Raw genomic sequence first — 19,011 nt, forward strand, 5'->3', positions numbered from 1 at the left:
ATATAACTACTATAATACTGCCCCCTATGTATAAGAATATAACTACTATAGCACTGCTCCTATGTACAAGAATATAACTACTATAATACTGCCCCCTATGTACAAGAATATAACTACTCTAATACTGCCCCTATGTACAAGAATATAACTACTATAATACTGCCCCCTATGTACAAGAATATAACTACTATAATACTGCCCCTATGTACAAGAATATAACTACTATAATACTGCTCCCTATGTACAAGAATATAACTACTATAATACTGCCCCTATGTACAAGAATATAACTACTCTAATACTGCCCCTATGTACAAGAATATAACTGCTATAATACTGTCCCATATACAAGAATATAACTACTATAATACAGCCCCTATGTACAATACAAGAATATAACTACTATAATACTGCCCCCTATATATAAGAATATAACTAATATAATACTTCCCCCTATGTACAAGAATATAACTACTATAATACTGCCCCCTATGTACAAGAATATAGCTACTATAATACTGCTCCTATGTACAAGAATATAACTTCTATAATACTGCCCCTATGTACAAGAATACAACTACTATAATACTGCCCCTATGTACAAGAATATAACTACTATAATACTGCCCCCTATGTACAAGAATATAACTACTATAATACTGCCCCTATATACAAGAATATAACTACTATAATACTGCCCCTATGTACAAGAATATAACTACTATAATACTGCCCCTATGTACAAGAATATAACTACTCTAATACTGCCCCCTATGTACAAGAATATAACTACTATAATACTGCCCCTATGTACAAGAATATAACTACTATAATACTGCCCCATATGTACAAGAATATAACTACTATAATACTGCCCCATATGTACAAGAATATAACTACTATAATACTGCCTCCTATGTACAAGAATATAACTACTATAATACTGCCCCTATGTACAAGAATATAGCTACTATAATACTGCTCCTATGTACAAGAATATAACTGCTATAATACTGCCCCTATGTACAAGAATATAGCTACTATAATACTGCCCCTATGTACAAGAATATAACTACTATAATACTGCCCCTATGTACAAGAATATAGCTACTATAATACTGCTCCTATGTACAAGAATATAACTACTATAATACTGTCTTTGGACCAAATGAGTTAATCTACTGGAAGTGTGACCGGCCGCTGCACTCACTTCCTGTAGCTTGTTCGTTTGGTCCGGAGGCGGAGAGAAGGAAGCCGGCACTGATTGGATACAGGGCTCATATGACGTCACCACCCCACGTGAGTTTCGGCACCATGATCCTGGACACCGCTGTAAGTGCGCCAGTACAGGAGGTGAGTATAGGCTTTATTATTTTACCTGGGGGAAATTAAGGGATTGGTCTTCTTGTAGGGATTCACTTTCAAGATTTCTCAGTTGATGGAGGGCGCATTGTTCTTGAAAAGTAGTAATTCCATAGAGCTCATTACTTAGCGAGTTTTCTTGTAATTGGGAACCTGTTTGAAGCGTATGAATAGGATCCTGATAGTGGCAACGTAGGGTAAGATTTCATACAAGCTTATTTACGTCTGATAATGCACCATAGACGTGAAAGACAAGGGTGGGGGGAAAGGTCAAGCCTCCTGATAAGACATTTATTTGTACTAATGTAAAAACGTAGCAGGAAGATTACCATCTACATTTTCCTTGTGCTCGTCTGCCTCTGATTGTTATCTTCTTGTGTTCTCTCCCTCCACCTCCACCGTTTCTTTTTACGTTTTTTTGACAAATGACAAACCGCATCAGCTCCTCGATGTTTAGCATAGTTCACCTAGGGATCCTCATTACTGCGTGAAAATGAGTTATTGTAGGAGGAATCTGAAGTTGTCAAGCACGGACTTGGGGAGGGTCCGGCATGAGGCAAGGCACACAGCAAAAGGGGGTTTCACTACAACAAACAAGGGGTATATCTGGGACACTTTAATAACGGTGGGCCCTGGTGCTAGGGAAGAGGATAATGGGACACCTCCTGCTCTCCTAGACAGTCCCTATACAGGTTCCGCACTTGTTACCAAGCAGGATACCTGAAACCATGAGAGACCCTGTAATAACCGTGGCTAGTGAGCTGGCATGTGAGGATCACTAGTCTCACCGCTACACTAATACAACAAGAAGGGAAGGTACAACAGACCAGGGAAACAACAAAAGGATAAAGGCCAATTTCACGGCTACAGTCAGACACCATCACTGCAGCCTACACCACAACAAACAAAGGGTACACCAGGAACACTTTGACAACGGTGGGCCCTGGTGCTGGGGAGAGGGATGGTGGGACACTGCCTGCACTCACCTGCAGCTGCACGATACCCTAGTCCCTATCCAGGTTCCGGACCTGTCGCCGAGCCAGATACCTGAAACCCTAAAAGACCTTGTAATAACCCTGGCTAGTGAGCTGACAGGTGAGGATCACTAGTCCCACCACTGCTTTACTACAACAAGAAGGGAAGGTACAACAGACCAGGGAAACAACAAAAGGATAAAGGCCAATTTCACGGCAACAGTCAGACACCAGGATTGCAACTTACACCACAACAAACAAGGAGTACACCGGGTACACGTTGACAATGGTAGGAAGAGGGATGGTGGGACAACGCCTGCACACAGCAGCATGCTAAGCTAGTCCCTATACAGGATTAGCACCTGTCACCGAGCCGGATACCTGAAACCCTTAGAGACCTTGTAATAACCCTGGCTAGCGAGCTGACAGGTAAGGATCACTAGTCCCACCACTGCACTAATACAACAAGAAGGGAAGGTGCGACAGATAGGGGTAAACAACAAAAGGATAAAGTCCAAGTTCATCGCTGCAGTCAGACACCAGGACTGCAGCCTAAACCACAACAACGGACTTCAGCAGCTCCTTCCACCTTGAGGCCTGCCTACAGAATGAATCATAACAACCGGCGCCCTCTACTGGGAGCTGTGGCCATATATAGGGGAAGAGAATGGTCACCAACCAGAAGCGCCTGAGGCCAGAAGACAGAGGCTGCTGCAAAGCAAAACTGACATTAACCCTTTCAGCACCAAAAAAAAGGGATGGCCGAGAGAGACTCTGGCCCAGATCCAGTCACAAGTCTCGAAAAGCAGAGAAACGGCCGTCACAGAAGTATTATCCGATGTCAGATCATCCCTGGAAGTGTCCGTGTCAGGAAAACTGGTTTATACGTCATTAATAAATCCTGCTCACCAGCTGGAAGGAACATTCATCCAGAATATGATACATTGTGTTTGACAGTCCTCTGTAGTCACCATTTTTCTTATCCGCTGGCCTCTGGGAATCATTAATTTGTCCAAGTAGGACTTTAACCTCTTCACAATCGTGGAGACATCTGTACGTCCAAGGCCGTGTGTGTCCCTTTAATGCGGGCTTGCGCGGTGAGCCCGCGTGTTTCCTCTCACACGTCAGTCGATTTGATCTCCGATCCACCCTCGCCTGTTAACTAGTAAAATCCCGCTGCGCTCCGGTGGGGGGGTGCGCCATTGCCCGCCACCATAATTGGCCCCGTAATGCGATCACGGGGCGCCGATGACAGCGCGGGGTCATCTGATGATTCCTGTCGGCGTCATGACATAGGGTAGTTCCTTTGAACGCCGCCATTCATATTTCTGCTGACGCATGGCTATGAACAGCAGAAGCGACCGGACACTGCAGCATAAAGTCCCCTAAGGGGACTAATAAAATCAATAAAAAGTAAAAAAGAAAAAAAAAAAATAACCTATAAAAAAAAAAAATTCAAATCACCCTCTTTTTGCCTCATCGAAAATAAAATAATTAAAAAGAAACCACATATTTGGTATTGCCACGTTCAGAAATGCCCGATCTATCAAAATATAAACTCAATTAATCTATCCGATCTGTACACGGCGTTGCGAGATAAAAAATCCAAAAACCCCAATTTTTTTTTTCTTTTTGGGTACCCGCAACATTGCAATAAAATGCAGTTAGAAGGGATCAAAACATCACATCTACCCAAAAATGGTATCATTAAAAACATAAAAAAATAAGCCGTCACTGAGCCCTATGTACAAGAATATAACTACTATAATACTGCCCCTTTATGTACAATAATATAACTACAATAATACTGCTCCTATGTACAAGAATATAACTTCTATAATACTGCCCCCTATGTACAAGAATATAACTACTATAATACTGCTCCTATGTAATAGAATATAACTACTATAATACTGCCCCCTATGTACAAGAATATAATTACTATAATACTGCCCCCTATGTACAAGAATATAACTACTATAATACTGCCCCTTTATGTACAATAATATAACTACAATAATACTGCTCCTATGTACAAGAATATAACTTCTATAATACTGCCCCCTATGTACAAGAATATAACTACTATAATACTGCTCCTATGTAATAGAATATAACTACTATAATACTGCCCCCTATGTACAAGAATATAATTACTATAATACTGCCCCCAATGTACAAGAATATAACTACTATAATACTGCTCCTATGTAATAGAATATAACTACTATAATACTGCAACCTCTACTCAAAATATTGTGTTTTGCAAAGTGTGCACAGTACCAACATTCCAACCTGTACTTTGAAAAATGAGATTTTTGGCATATACAGTTAGGTCCAGAAATATTTGGACAGTGACACAATTTTGGCGAGTTGGGCTCTGCATGCCACCACATTGGATTTGAAATGAAACCTCTACAACAGAATTCAAGTGCAGATTGTAACGTTTAATGTTAAGGTTTGAACAAAAATATCTGATAGAAATTGTAGGAATTGTCACATTTCTTTACAAACACTCCACATTTTAGGAGGTCAAAAGTAATTGGACAAATAAACCAAACCCAAACAAAATAATTTTATTTTCAATATTTTGTTGCGAATCCTTTGGAGGCAATCACTGCCTTAAGTCTGGAACCCATGGACATCACCAAACGCTGGGTTTCCTCCTTCTTAATGCTTTGCCAGGCCTTTACAGCCGCAGCCTTCAGGTCTTGCTTGTTTGTGGGTCTTTCCGTCTTAAGTCTGGATTTGAGCAAGTGAAATGCATGCTCAATTGGGTTAAGATCTGGTGATTGACTTGGCCATTGCAGAATGTTCCACTTTTTTGCACTCATGAACTCCTGGGTAGCTTTGGCTGTATGCTTGGGGTCATTGTCCATCTGTACTATGAAGCGCCGTCCGATCAACTTTGCGGCATTTGGCTGAATCTGGGCTGAAAGTATATCCCGGTACACTTCAGAATTCATCCGGCTACTCTTGTCTGCTGTTATGTCATCAATAAACACAAGTGACCCAGTGCCATTGAAAGCCATGCATGCCCATGCCATCACGTTGCCTCCACCATGTTTTACAGAGGATGTGGTGTGCCTTGGATCATGTGCCGTTCCCTTTCTTCTCCAAACTTTTTTCTTCCCATCATTCTGGTACAGGTTGATCTTGGTCTCATCTGTCCATAGAATACTTTTCCAGAACTGAGCTGGCTTCATGAGGTGTTTTTCAGCAAATTTAACTCTGGCCTGTCTATTTTTGGAATTGATGAATGGTTTGCATCTAGATGTGAACCCTTTGTATTTACTTTCATGGAGTCTTCTCTTTACTGTTGACTTAGAGACAGATACACCTACTTCACTGAGAGTGTTCTGGACTTCAGCTGATGTTGTGAACGGGTTCTTCTTCACCAAAGAAAGTATGCGGCGATCATCCACCACTGTTGTCATCCGTGGACGCCCAGGCCTTTTTGAGTTCCCAAGCTCACCAGTCAATTCCTTTTTTCTCAGAATGTACCCGACTGTTGATTTTGCTACTCCAAGCATGTCTGCTATCTCTCTGATGGATTTTTTCTTTTTTTTCAGCCTCAGGATGTTCTGCTTCACCTCAATTGAGAGTTCATTAGACCGCATGTTGTCTGGTCACAGCAACAGCTTCCAAATGCAAAACCACACACCTGTAATCAACCCCAGACCTTTTAACTACTTCATTGATTACAGGTTAACGAGGGAGACGCCTTCAGAGTTAATTGCAGCCCTTAGAGTCCCTTGTCCAATTACTTTTGGTCCCTTGAAAAAGAGGAGGCTATGCATTACAGAGCTATGATTCCTAAACCCTTTCTCCGATTTGGATGTGAAAACTCTCATATTGCAGCTGGGAGTGTGCACTTTCAGCCCATATTATATATATATAATTGTATTTCTGAACATGTTTTTGTAAACAGCTAAAATAACAAAACTTGTGTCACTGTCCAAATATTTCTGGACCTAACTGTATATTCCAAGCAGCATGTGCCTGGGCCTATCCCGCCCACAACCATGAATTAGTCATGGAGACGAGACTGAAAAGCACCAGGTACGTGCCGTGCAGTCCTATTTGTGCATATGTGAGGCCGTTTGGCACACTTTAAATAAAAATATTTTAGTGTAGGACTGCCTCAAGAGATTTGCCGTGACGTGGCGAGGTAGCTCGAAAAATTGCAATTTTTTGCCAAAAATCTCATTTTTCAAAGTACAGGTTGGAATGTTGGTGCTGTGCACACTTTGCAAAACACAATATTTTGAGTAGAGGTTGCTCTTATACTATAATACTGCCCCCTATGTACAAGAATATAACTACTATAATACTGTCCCCCTATGTACAAGAATATAACTACTATAATACTGCTCCTATGTACAAGAATATAACTACTATAATACTGCTCCTATGTACAAGAATATAACTACTATAATACTGCCCCTATGTACAAGAATATAACTACTATAATACTGCTCCTATGTACAAGAATATAACTACTATAATACTGCCCCTATGTACAAGAATATAACTACTATAATACTGCCCCCTATGTACAAGAATATAACTACTATAATACTGCTCCTATGTACAAGAATATAACTACTATAATACTGTCTCTATGTACAAGAATTTAACTACTATAATACTGCCCCTATGTACAAGAATATAACTACTATAATACTGCCCCTATGTACAAGAATATAACTACTATAATACTGCCCCCTATGTACAAGAATATAACTACTATAATACTGCTCCCTATGTACAAGAATATAACTACTATAATACTGCCCCTATGTACAATAATATAACTACTATAATACTGCCCTCTATGTACAAGAATATAACTACTATAATACTGCCCCTATGTACAAGAATATAGCTACTATAATACTGCCCCTATGTACAAAAATATGACTAGACAGGAATTTTTGCACAGGACTGCTGGGAACTTGTCATTGTATATAGGTCTTTGTGTTATCCTCTTGTATTGTCTCGCAGTGTTTTGCTGTGATGAAGCCACTAGGGGGCAGCTCTATTTTTTATATTTTCATGGCGTCGTTCTGCTAAGTGGGAGAGAATGTAGTGATTTTCCCTTATCCAATACATGTTGCAAAACACGTACAACTAATAATAATCCTTCTTCTTACTGATCTGCCCATTCTTCCATATTTTCCGAAAGAATTCCATCCAACATATAACAGACATGGACACTATATAGCAGTTTTCCATCATATCCTATCATATGGTAAAGAAAACTGCATTGAAGGAAAGTGATCAGTAAAAATTAACTGCAGAGATACTGGTTATCGATAGGTGAATACAGCTTTACATATATTCAGCTATCTAATTGGTAAATTGGCTGCAGTGAAAAAATGAAGTGTTATTCTCCCTGCAGCTGCTGGCTTCCATGCACTTTGACAGTCCTTGTCTTTTTGGGGATTTTGCTCCTGTCCTTTTTTTAAAGCAGAGTGTCTACTGTATCCAAAGGGCATCTGTCATGTCCGCAAATACTGATTACTTACAGATATTGGGCTGATCTATTGGTTAATAGCGCTGCAATGCTGCCTGGCCGGTGTACTGGAAGCGTGGCTACCGGGGAAAACTGAACTCTGACCCAAACCTCACGGCTCCTGGGAGCAGCACTTTCAGGAAGGACCCAACATGGGAATGTTTTATTCACTGAGCCGCTTCGTTATCGCTTTGGCCTGGTGACACAGTCTCCATCATGCTGGGAAAAGCATCATCGCTAGATCGCTCCTCCATCTTTGGGAGATCCTATACTTTATTCAGGGCAGTGTTCTTAGACAAAATTGTGAATAAGCCAAATATATGAATGAAAAGCCGACACACATGAGTGGTCCGAGGATACTCTACTGCTTCCATGATACTGGACTCATTGTGGTTGTCTCGGGGTCCTTCTCCGATATCACCCAATCAAGAGATTGAGAGATGAGTGAGCAATCCAAAGAACATTTATTCCAAGCAAATCAGAAGGTCCATAAAATAATCCACCACACAAAGGGTAAAGTAGTCCAGGAACAAGGATACAGTCCAGTAAGCGATAAATGTCCAGGTCCCCTCTGGGGAGCCTCAGCTTCTCCCACAGAGGATAAATTTGTCACAATCCTCCAGCAGTCCTTTTCCAGGGAAATTGGGGTTTCTCACAGTCTCTCTGGGGTGTCAGCTTCTCCCTCAGAGGATCAATCTTACTCCTTCTCTCCTGTCTTTCTCGGCAAGAATGAATAATCTCCCAGGTAAGCAGAGAGGTTGGGTGGATTCCAGGCCCCCTCCCCCACACCTAGGGACAAAAGCACTGCAGGGGGTTATAACCCTGCAGACAGGACAAATAATACATAGAATAGACAGAGCACCACGCCTAAAATACCTACACAAAATGATACACAACCCACAATATCACACCATCACAGTGGTTCTCACCTTTTCTTCTCCGGACAATTAAGGGAGGTAAGCAGAGAACTGCTGCTTAGAAATCAATGGCCTGGAGAGAGGTGGCTGGTATGTTAAGAGGTAACCTCTCTCTATCACGAGTGTGCCATGGGTGACAGACAGTCATGTGGTTTCTGGCAATAGAAGGTATTAGCGTTTGACTGTGCAAAATGCTCCCTGACCTTCCATTGTTCCTTCTGTTAGTATTCAATGTACTAGGTAGCTTTCCTGCTGGATTTTCATATGTTCCCCTTTAGGACTCATGGGAGTTAAACTTCTGTCCATCTGCTGATTATCAGTATTCTCCATGTGCTTAAAAACTTCCTTCTTCCCTGGACTAGTGCTGGTGATACTATTCAGGTCATTCAGCTCTGGTTGCAAGCAGGTGGCTTGCTCTCAGTTGTAGCATTGTTATTGAACTCCTCCCTGAGTCATCTGAGGATAAGTAGTTCATATATTTTCCTCCTGTGTGTCCTCCTTGTGTCTTCTCTAGTGTTTAGTGAGGTTGAGGAAGAGTTCATCCCACCCGTTCCCAATTTAGGGCCCAGCACTAGGGATACCTTGGGTCAAGTTAACAGCTCGGCGCATAGGTGCGGAACCTATCTAGGGTGGTGAGGGACCCCAGGGACCAGTAGTAGGATTGGTCAGGGGTCATCATGTCCCCCTTCCCTTACCGTTCACCGCCCGCTTGGTACTTCCCTGTAGCTAGCATGAAACTCTCCTGGAAAGTAACTACTGCACATGGAGGACAGGCTAAATGGAAACAAGCTCTGCACTATAAAAGACAAAAGCTTTAATTGCAGAAGACTTATTTTCATGCTGGTAAAAGTGATTAATGCAATTTGAAAACACTTTCTTTAACTTTTATTGTAATCTAATCTGTGATGATAATAAAACTCCTGAAAAGTCTTCTGTACAGACCATCAAGTATTAGGTCGAGAGGCCTGTGTGAAAACGGCAAGATTTCAGATTTTTTTTAATAACTATATGGAAAATTAAAAAAAAAATAAATTAAACATTATTTAATAGATGGGTCATTTCTGATTACACATTATATTATTTAGCCCACACTGTGAACGATATAAAAAGTAAATAAAAATGAGATAAAAAGTAATGCAAAAGTAATATTTACACTAAATAGCGCCAATAAAAACTACTGTTTACCCAGCAATAAAAACGGCCTCACACAAATCTGTTTATAGAAAATACTAAATGTTTGAAACTCATAAGTTTTTTTTTCTTTGTAATCAAAAACAGTAAAATGAAAAAATAAATTTTATATATATATAAATATATATATTTTTTTAATTTTGGTGATGTACGGCTCGGCATTGTGCTTGGTGATGTACGGCTCTGCATTGTGCTTGGTGATGTACGGCTCGGCATTGTGCTTGGTGATGTACGGCTCGGCATTGTGCTTGGTGATGTACGGCTCGGCATTGTGCTTGGTGATGTACGGCTCGGCATTGGGCTTGGTGATGTACGGCTCGGCATTGTGCTTGGTGATGTACGGCTCGGCATTGTGCTTGGTGATGTACGGCTCGGCATTGGGCTTGGTGATGTACGGCTCGGCATTGTGCTTGGTGATGTACGGCTCTGCATTGTGCTTGGTGATGTACGGCTCTGCATTGTGCTTGGTGATGTACGGCTCCGCATTGTGCTTGGTGATGTACGGCTCAGCATTGTGCTTGGTGATGTACGGCTCGGCATTGTGCTTGGTGATGTACGGCTCGGCATTGTGGTTGGTGATGTACGGCTCGGCATTGTGGTTGGTGATGTACGGCTCGGCATTGTGCTTGGTGATGTACGGCTCGGCATTGTGCTTGGTGATGTACGGCTCGGCATTGTGCTTGGTGATGTACGGCTCGGCATTGTGCTTGGTGATGTACGGCTCGGCATTGTGCTTGGTGATGTACGGCTCGGCATTGTGCTTGGTGATGTATGGCTCGGCATTGTGCTTGGTGATGTACGGCTCGGCATTGTGCTTGGTGATGTACGGCTCGGCATTGTGCTTGGTGATGTATGGCTCGGCATTGTGCTTGGTGATGTACGGCTCGGCATTGTGCTTGGTGATGTACGGCTCGGCATTGTGCTTGGTGATGTACGGCTCCGCATTGTGCTTGGTGATGTACGGCTCCGCATTGTGCTTGGTGATGTACGGCTCTGCATTGTGCTTGGTGATGTGTGGCTCGGCATTGTGTTTGGTGATGTACGGCTCTGCATTGTGCTTGGTGATGTACGGCTCTGCATTGTGCTTGGTGATGTACGGCTCTGCATTGTGCTTGGTGATGTACGGCTCTGCATTGTGCTTGGTGATGTATGGCTCGGCATTGTGCTTGGTGATGTATGGCTCGGCATTGTGCTTGGTGATGTATGGCTCTGCATTGTGCTTGGTGATGTATGGCTCTGCATTGTGCTTGGTGATGTACGGCTCGGCATTGTGTTTGGTGATGTACGGCTCTGCATTGTGTTTGGTGATGTACGGCTCGGCATTGTGCTTGGTGATGTACGGCTCTGCATTGTGTTTGGTGATGTACGGCTCTGCATTGTGTTTGGTGATGTATGGCTCTGCATTGTGCTTGGTGATGTACGGCTCTGCATTGTGTTTGGTGATGTACGGCTCTGCATTGTGCTTGGTGATGTACGGCTCGGCATTGTGCTTGGTGATGTATGGCTCTGTATTGTGCTTGGTGATGTACGGCTCGGCATTGTGTTTGGTGATGTACGGCTCGGCATTGTGCTTGGTGATGTATGGCTCAGCATTGTGCTTGGTGATGTACGGCTCAGCAATGGGCTTGGTGATGTACGGCTCGGCATTGTGCTTGGTGATGTACTGCTGCAGCTGCTCGGCATTGTGCTTGGTGATGTACTGCTGCAGCTGCTCGGCCATGAAGCTCCCGGCAGGCGCAGTGTTTGTGCTGATGTTACCAGAGGAGGTCTGGACTCTGCAGTTCTGGGGTCAGCAGAGCTGTGGTGACTTTTCTGTCCTCTGCTCCTCAGCTCTCGGACCCCACTGTGTAACGTTACGGGGTCTGCACTTCGAGGGTGAGTTGCTGCGATTCCTTCCACATCTCCATAATATTCCGTATTCCAAATTATCATACATATACTGTTTGTCTCTGATTTTCCTAAATGCTTGATATCAGTCAGTGCAGCATGAGAGCACACATTCTCTGCATGAAGATGGTTTCGCTATGGATGGCACACTTCTTATTGTACTTTGGAAGAAAGGGGTCTTGAACAAGGTCATTTTTACACCTTCATGGACGTTAAAAGGGGCCTACAAGCTGTTTCCCCATGATTCTGGCCCAAAACATGACTCCACCACCTCATTGCTGATCTGCAGCCTTGATGGGACACGGTGGCCATCCACCAACCATCCAACACTCCATCCATCTGGACCATCCATGGTTGCACGGCACTCATCAGTAAAGAAGACTGTTTTAATACTAGTCTTCATGTACATGACATCTGGACTCACTGCGACTGTTTCTTCTTGTGAGCACTGTTAGGGGCGGCCGAACAGTAGGTTTATGCACAACTGCAGCCTCTGAAGGAGGATCACGGGCTCCAGAGGCCCCAGAAGCTTCAAATACCTGTTTGCTGCTTTTGTAATGGTATTTTAGCAGCTATTCTCTTATGATGAATTTGCCTGGCAGAAACCTTCCTTATTATGCCTTCATCTGCACTTACCCATCTGTGCTGTGTCAGCCTCGAATGTCTTCACAGTACGATGATCACACTTATGTTTTTGTGAAATATCTACTGTTTTCATACCTTGTCCAAGGCATTGACCTATTGAACGTTATTTCGGCAGCAAAGATCCTTTTGTCTTTCCCATGTTGCTTGAAACTTGTGGCTGCTTAATAATGTGGAACATGCCTCTTAGTTTTCCTTTAATTGGGCTCTGCTGGCAAAAAAAATTATAGATCTTGGAAGGAGAAAAAAAAAGTGAATGTAAAGGAAAAACATGTTCGGGGCTAGAAGTGATTGATGCAGCAGCGTGCCATTGTACCGCCCCCGTGGAAGCAGCTGAGCCGCTCAGATCCGGGTTCGCTGTGGCTCGAGGGTCTCCGGACCCGGCGGTCGTGTGGCCACTCGAATGAAAAGGGGGAAGTATTTACAGGGGAGTTATAGTTCGTGATGCCACCCGTGGTGTTTGGTAATTGGGAGTACCACCGCTGCTGTTGGGACTACCCGGGGATGATGGAACCAAGGTGTTGGAACCCTCCACGGTTAGGGGATGCCCCGGGATTCGGTGGAAGGGGGGAAGTGCCGTGGGGATGAAGGGGTCACTCTCGTACTCATTCAGTTCATAAGCAGACACCGACAACCGGGTAAACCATGTCTCTGGGTACCGCTGCCGCTGAGGGGAGCTCGTCCGGGTCCCATCCCCAATGGTGCTGCCTGGCGGTCCGTGACCTGCCTTCTGGCACTTAATTTGGACTTCAACTTGATGGCCCGGTAGCTTGGAACTAGCTGGGCCCCGCTCCCCACTATGGGTAAGTATGGAAGCTTGCTCTCAGGGCTCACGCTTGGGATTTTCTGGACCGTTTTTGGTTGGAAAGTCCTATCCCCCGGATCGTGAAGGCTCCTTTCTCCTCAGGTGAATTGTCGGGTTGCCTGAAGCTAGTCCCCGACCTAAGGTATGTGTACCCCGTCGTGCCTTCGGTCCCAGACCGGTGATAGGGCCAGGCTGCCGGCCGTCCTCCTCGACAGGTCAGAGCACCTTGCCGCGATCCCCTGCGACCGGGGGTCCGACTCCTCTAGGCCCAGACCATTGTCTACAACCTAGGCAGTTACTTCGGGAGCCCCACTCCTGACTTCCTCTGAGCTCCTCTCAGCACGAGGGCTACTTCCAACCTCCTTCTCCACTCACTGACTCTACTCAACTCTCTACACACCTCACCTCCCCGACCCCCCACATGGGCAACTCTATTCCTCTCAAGCCGTCCACTGGTGTGTCTGGTGGGTGTGGTGCAGGGTGTCTCTAGGATTTTGATTCGCTGATGGAGGCAACACCACTTAAGTATTAAGTAGGGACCCAGAACCAAGAGAGAGGCGGAACACTGCCCGGAAAAGCAGCTTGTGCAATACCCTGTGACGACCTGATAGACCAGGGGCGTCACACCATAACATTATAAAGGGGTCTGAGATTTGAGTCTTTTCTCCATTGGACAGACAATGCCCACTGGCATGAGACAAGGTCCATGCTTTGATGGACTGGCCTACAAAGATGCCTGAGCTGAAACCCATCCAACATCTTAAGAGTAACAAGTCCGATCTCATCAGGGTCCCAGAAGTTGGATCACAATCAAACTGATACTGATGACTTATCCTGAAGCTAGGTCATCAATATTTTCTAATCAGACACCATTTCAATGTTATAATTCAACAGTGTGGGGTGCGGGACTAATGCAATACTAGGGCTCATGTGTTAAAGGGGAGATAAAAAAAAATTACTCTGCTGTCCGTGCCCTCATAAACTATAAGGATTATATTCCCAGCGCAGTTCTATTATTCTTACACTCCCTGTAATTCAGTGTGACAGAAGCTGCTCTCTCTGCTCCTCCTCCCCTCTGGGACCTTACCTCACACATCAGGGGGCCTATTCCTTGCAGTCTCCTGATAATAGCTGCTTCTGTCTGAAAACACTTCTCTGACTGGAGAGAATTTGCTATTATCAGAATTCTAGTTGTTCCTACAGCAGGGAGCTGCACAAAGATGTGTGAGGTAAGGTCCCAAAGGGGAGAGGGAGCAGGGAGAGCAGCTCCTGTCACACTGATGTGTGAGGTAAGGTCCCAGAGGGGAGGGGGTGCAGGGAGAGCAGCTCCTGTCACACTGATGTGTGAGGTAAGGTCCCAGAGGGGAGGGGGTGCAGGGAGAGCAGCTCCTGTCACACTGATGTGTGAGGTAAGGTCCCAGAGGGGAGGGGGAGCAGGGAGAGCAGCTCCTGTCACACTGATGTGTGAGGTAAGGTCCCAGAGGGGAGGGGGTGCAGGGAGAGCAGCTCCTGTCACACTGATGTGTGAGGTAAGGTCCCAGAGGGGAGGGGGAGCAGGGAGAGCAGCTCCTGTCACACTGATGTGTGAGGTAAGGTCCCAGAGGGGAGGGGGTGCAGGGAGAGCAGCTCCTGTCACACTGATGTGTGAGGTAAGGTCCCAGAGGGGAGGGGGTGCAGGGAGAGCAGCTCCTGTCACACTGATGTGTGAGGTAAGGTCCCAGAGGGGAGGGGGTGCAGGGAGAGCAGCTCCTGTCACACTGATGTGTGAGGTAAGATCCCAGAGGGGAGGGGGAGCAGGGAGAGCAGCTCCTGTCACACTGATGTGTGAGGTAAGGTCCCAGAGGGGAGGGGGAGCAGGGAGAGCAGCTCCTGTCACACTGATGTGTGAGGTAAGGTCCCAGAGGGGAGTGGGAGCAGGGAGAGCAGCTCCTGTCACACTGATGTGTGAGGTAAGGTCCCAGAGGGGAGGGGGTGCAGGGAGAGCAGCTCCTGTCACACTGATGTGTGAGGTAAGGTCCCAGAGGGGAGGGGGTGCAGGGAGAGCAGCTCCTGTCACACTGATGTGTGAGGTAAGGTCCCAGAGGGGAGGGGGAGCAGGGAGAGCAGCTCCTGTCACACGGAATTACAGGTATTGTAAGGATAATACAATTTCACTGAGAATCTCATCTTTATAATTTATGAGGGCACAGACCGTATATGAATTTTTAATCTCCCCGGAGCACCCCTTTAATGCTTTTTGTCATGTATAGCTGAGGTGAAGATATTCAAGTTTATTACAACTCTTGAGTATAAAAGTCATGTATCAGATCCCCTAGTTTCATAATATATTCATAACAGCAAAACAGCTGAGACATGTTACTACACACCTTATTAATGACTTCACACAAACCTATAATATACAGGGAGGAGCAACAGTAATATCAAAGTGACGTGTTCCAAGGATAGAACAACACATTATACACAACTCCTTGCACTAATACACCATGACAGATACAGTACACAGCACAGGTACAGTACACACATCTCACTAATACTACACCATGACAGGTACAGTACATAGCACAGGTACAGTACACACATCTCACACTAATACTACACCATGACAGGTACAGTACATAGCACAGGTACAGTACACACATCTCACACTTATATTACACCATGACAGGTACAGAACATAGCACAGGTACAGTACACACATCTCATAATAATACTACACCATAACAGATACAGTACACAGCACAGGTACAGTACACACATCTCACACTAATACTACACCATGATAGGTACAGTACACAGCACAGGTACAGTACACACATCTCACATTAATACTACACCGTGACAGGTACACACAGCACAGGTACACACCACACATCTCACACTAATACTACACCATGACAGGTACACAGCACAGGTACAGTACACACATCTCACACTAATACTACACCATGACAGGTACAGTACACAGCACAGGTACAGTACACACATCTCACATTAATACTACACCATGACAGGTACAGTACACAGCACAGGTACAGTACACACATCTCTCACTAATACTACACCATGACAGGTACAGTACTTACATCTCACACTAATACTACACCATGACAGGTACAGTACATAGCACAGGTACAGTACACATATCTCACACTAATACTACACCATGACAGGTACAGAACATAGCACAGGTACAGTACACACATCTCATACCAATACTACACCATAACAGATACAGTACACAGCACAGGTACAGTACACACATCTCACACTAATACTACACCATGACAGGTACAGTACACAGCACAGGTACAGTACACACATCTCACACTAATACTACACCATGACAGGTATAGTACACAGCACAGGTACAGTACACACATCTCACATTAATACTACACCATGACAGGTACAGTACATAGCACAGATACAATACTTACATCTCACACTAATACTACACCATGACAGGTACAGTACATAGCACAGGTACAGTACTTACATCTCACACTAATACTACACCATGACAGGTACACAGCACAGATACATTACACACATCTCACACTAATACTACACCATGACAGGTACAGTACACAGCAGAGGTACAGTCCACACATCTCATTAATACTACACCATGACAGGTACACAGCACAGGTACAGTACACACATCTCACACTAATACTACACCATGACAGGTACACAGCAATGGTACAGTACACACATCTCACACTAATACTACACCATAACAGGTACAGTACACAGCACAGGTACAGTACACACATCTCACACTAATTCTACACCATGACAGGTACAGTACACAGCAGAGGTACAGTACACACATCTCACACTAATACTACACCATGACAGGTACACAGCAATGGTACAGTACACACATCTCACACTAATACTACACCATGACAGATACAGTACACAGCACAGGTACAGTACACACATCTCTCACTAATACTACACCATGACAGGTACAGTAAACACATCTCACACTACTACAGGTATTGGATACATGTGACTATGATGGAGCAGTATTATATTGTATCATGCTGCAGCAGATGTATATAATTACTTTGGAGTAATTGGAGGGCACAGTGGAGATAAGAAGCCGGATATATCATTAGGATTGCAGGGTCCGGCCATTGTTCAGTATAGTCAGGACAGAGGGACTGTGCAGCCGGCAGAAGGCTGGTCAGGGACAGGAAGGGCCAGCCCTGCAGGGAGACAGGGCAGGGGGAGGAGGTGAGAGAGCCTGTGCGAGGAGAGGAGGGAGAATGCAGGGGAAGGAGACACACCTCACTTTGGAGAGATAGAGCTACCTGCAAACAGACAGATCCGGGAGGGAGGGCAGCAGACAGGAGGCAGCAGCAGACAAGGGGGGACAGAGAAAGTGACATATAGGCTGGGGTAAGAGGGCGCAGAGCACACAGGCTGCTGGACAGGGAGCCCACTGCAAGAGGAAAGTGTCACCAAGAAGAAGCCCCCCGGACCCTGCTGGAGAAGGTAATATACTGAGGGGCAGGTATATAGTGGGGAGGCTGCACTGTGCCACCATTGTCCCCAGCAGCTGCTGTGTCACCCTCCTGGGACACGTCTCCTTACATATGGGTGTGTATGTGCCAACAGCCATGTGTGTGTCCTCCACGTATCCTTATGGACTAATGTGATTGCTCTAGTGTATAATATGACGTATCCACCACACATATAGGCTGTATCCATGGTGGGCTATGTCTGCGGGACGTGCGTCTTCTGGGGTCCGCGCAGTATACAGAGGGTGCGGAGGCTGTTTATTAACTAGGAGTAGCCCTGGGATATAATGGATGGGAGGCTGGGAAGGCGCATGGTGACCTGACAGATGGGGCAGGGTGTTGTCAGCCAAGTATATGGCATTCCCTGCCTGGCCGTGACGTGATATATAATAATCATACACGATTTATAGGACACATTGTAATGGGGCTGCCCCTATAATTAGGGCATGTCGCTGTAGTAATTATTATCATGGCACTGCGATATTTTCGGGGTGTAAATCTCATTGACGCTGCCCCTGCCGATTCAGGGGGGATCATGGAGAATTGATGGCCCAGATCTGGTTGGCTTTCCCCATTACTGCACCTTTTATGAGTCTGCGGCAGCCTCTCCAGAATGGGGGTGATTGAGTGAAGCGACCGTATAACGGGGGCTCTATGTAATGTATGCAGGACCCCCGAATGACTGTACCCATGCCTCGTACCGTTTCCAGCTGATGGAAGAGCTTAGATTACTTTCTTCACCCTTTACAGTAGCGTTTCTTTATCAGCCTCTGTGATCCGGTGTTTTATTTGCTTTGGGGTGTAGCAGGGTAACACCCAGGCTGGCCGCACACCAGGAGCGCCCATCACAAGAGTAATTACATAGGGCTGGAATGACATAAGACTCCAGATCAATGCATCTGCCACCTCCCCGCCTATGGACCATAGCAATGGTGCAACCTGTGCCACCGCATAGGGGCCCAAGAGGTTGGGGGCCCATTACTACCTCCAAAGCAGGCGGAACTGTGCAAGTTTATGAGCTTTTGGGCCGCAAAGGGCCCTTATATTGTTACTGAACAGGGGCCCTTTTCTGTCCGTGTCCGCCAGTGCTATGGACTGTTCCCTGATGCCCGTCTCTCCTCCTTACGGATAGTCTCTGTATTCCCCCTCCCCTAGTCCAAGTTGGTTCATTGTCTCTCCAATA

At 45.1% G+C, this 19,011-nt stretch overlaps 1 protein-coding gene across 4 annotated transcripts in view; it reads left to right on the top strand.

The window, feature by feature from the left end:
* LOC142304316 (ras-related protein Rab-3D-like) overlaps nucleotides 1-19,011 on the top strand; it is a 65,122-nt gene that overhangs the window by 18,496 nt on the left and 27,615 nt on the right. For 2 of the 4 annotated variants that reach the window (XM_075346584.1, XM_075346585.1), the window contains exon 1: nucleotides 17,547-17,802. The exons of the other annotated variants lie outside the window; for them this stretch is intronic. The gene's annotated coding sequence lies outside the window, so the exon portion shown is untranslated. Of the gene's footprint in view, nucleotides 1-17,546; nucleotides 17,803-19,011 lie in introns of those variants that run through there. 4 annotated transcript variants of the gene reach the window in all.

The sequence above is a fragment of the Anomaloglossus baeobatrachus genome, chromosome 4, assembly GCF_048569485.1.
Source record: "Anomaloglossus baeobatrachus isolate aAnoBae1 chromosome 4, aAnoBae1.hap1, whole genome shotgun sequence".
Taxonomy (NCBI): Eukaryota; Metazoa; Chordata; class Amphibia; order Anura; family Aromobatidae; genus Anomaloglossus; species Anomaloglossus baeobatrachus.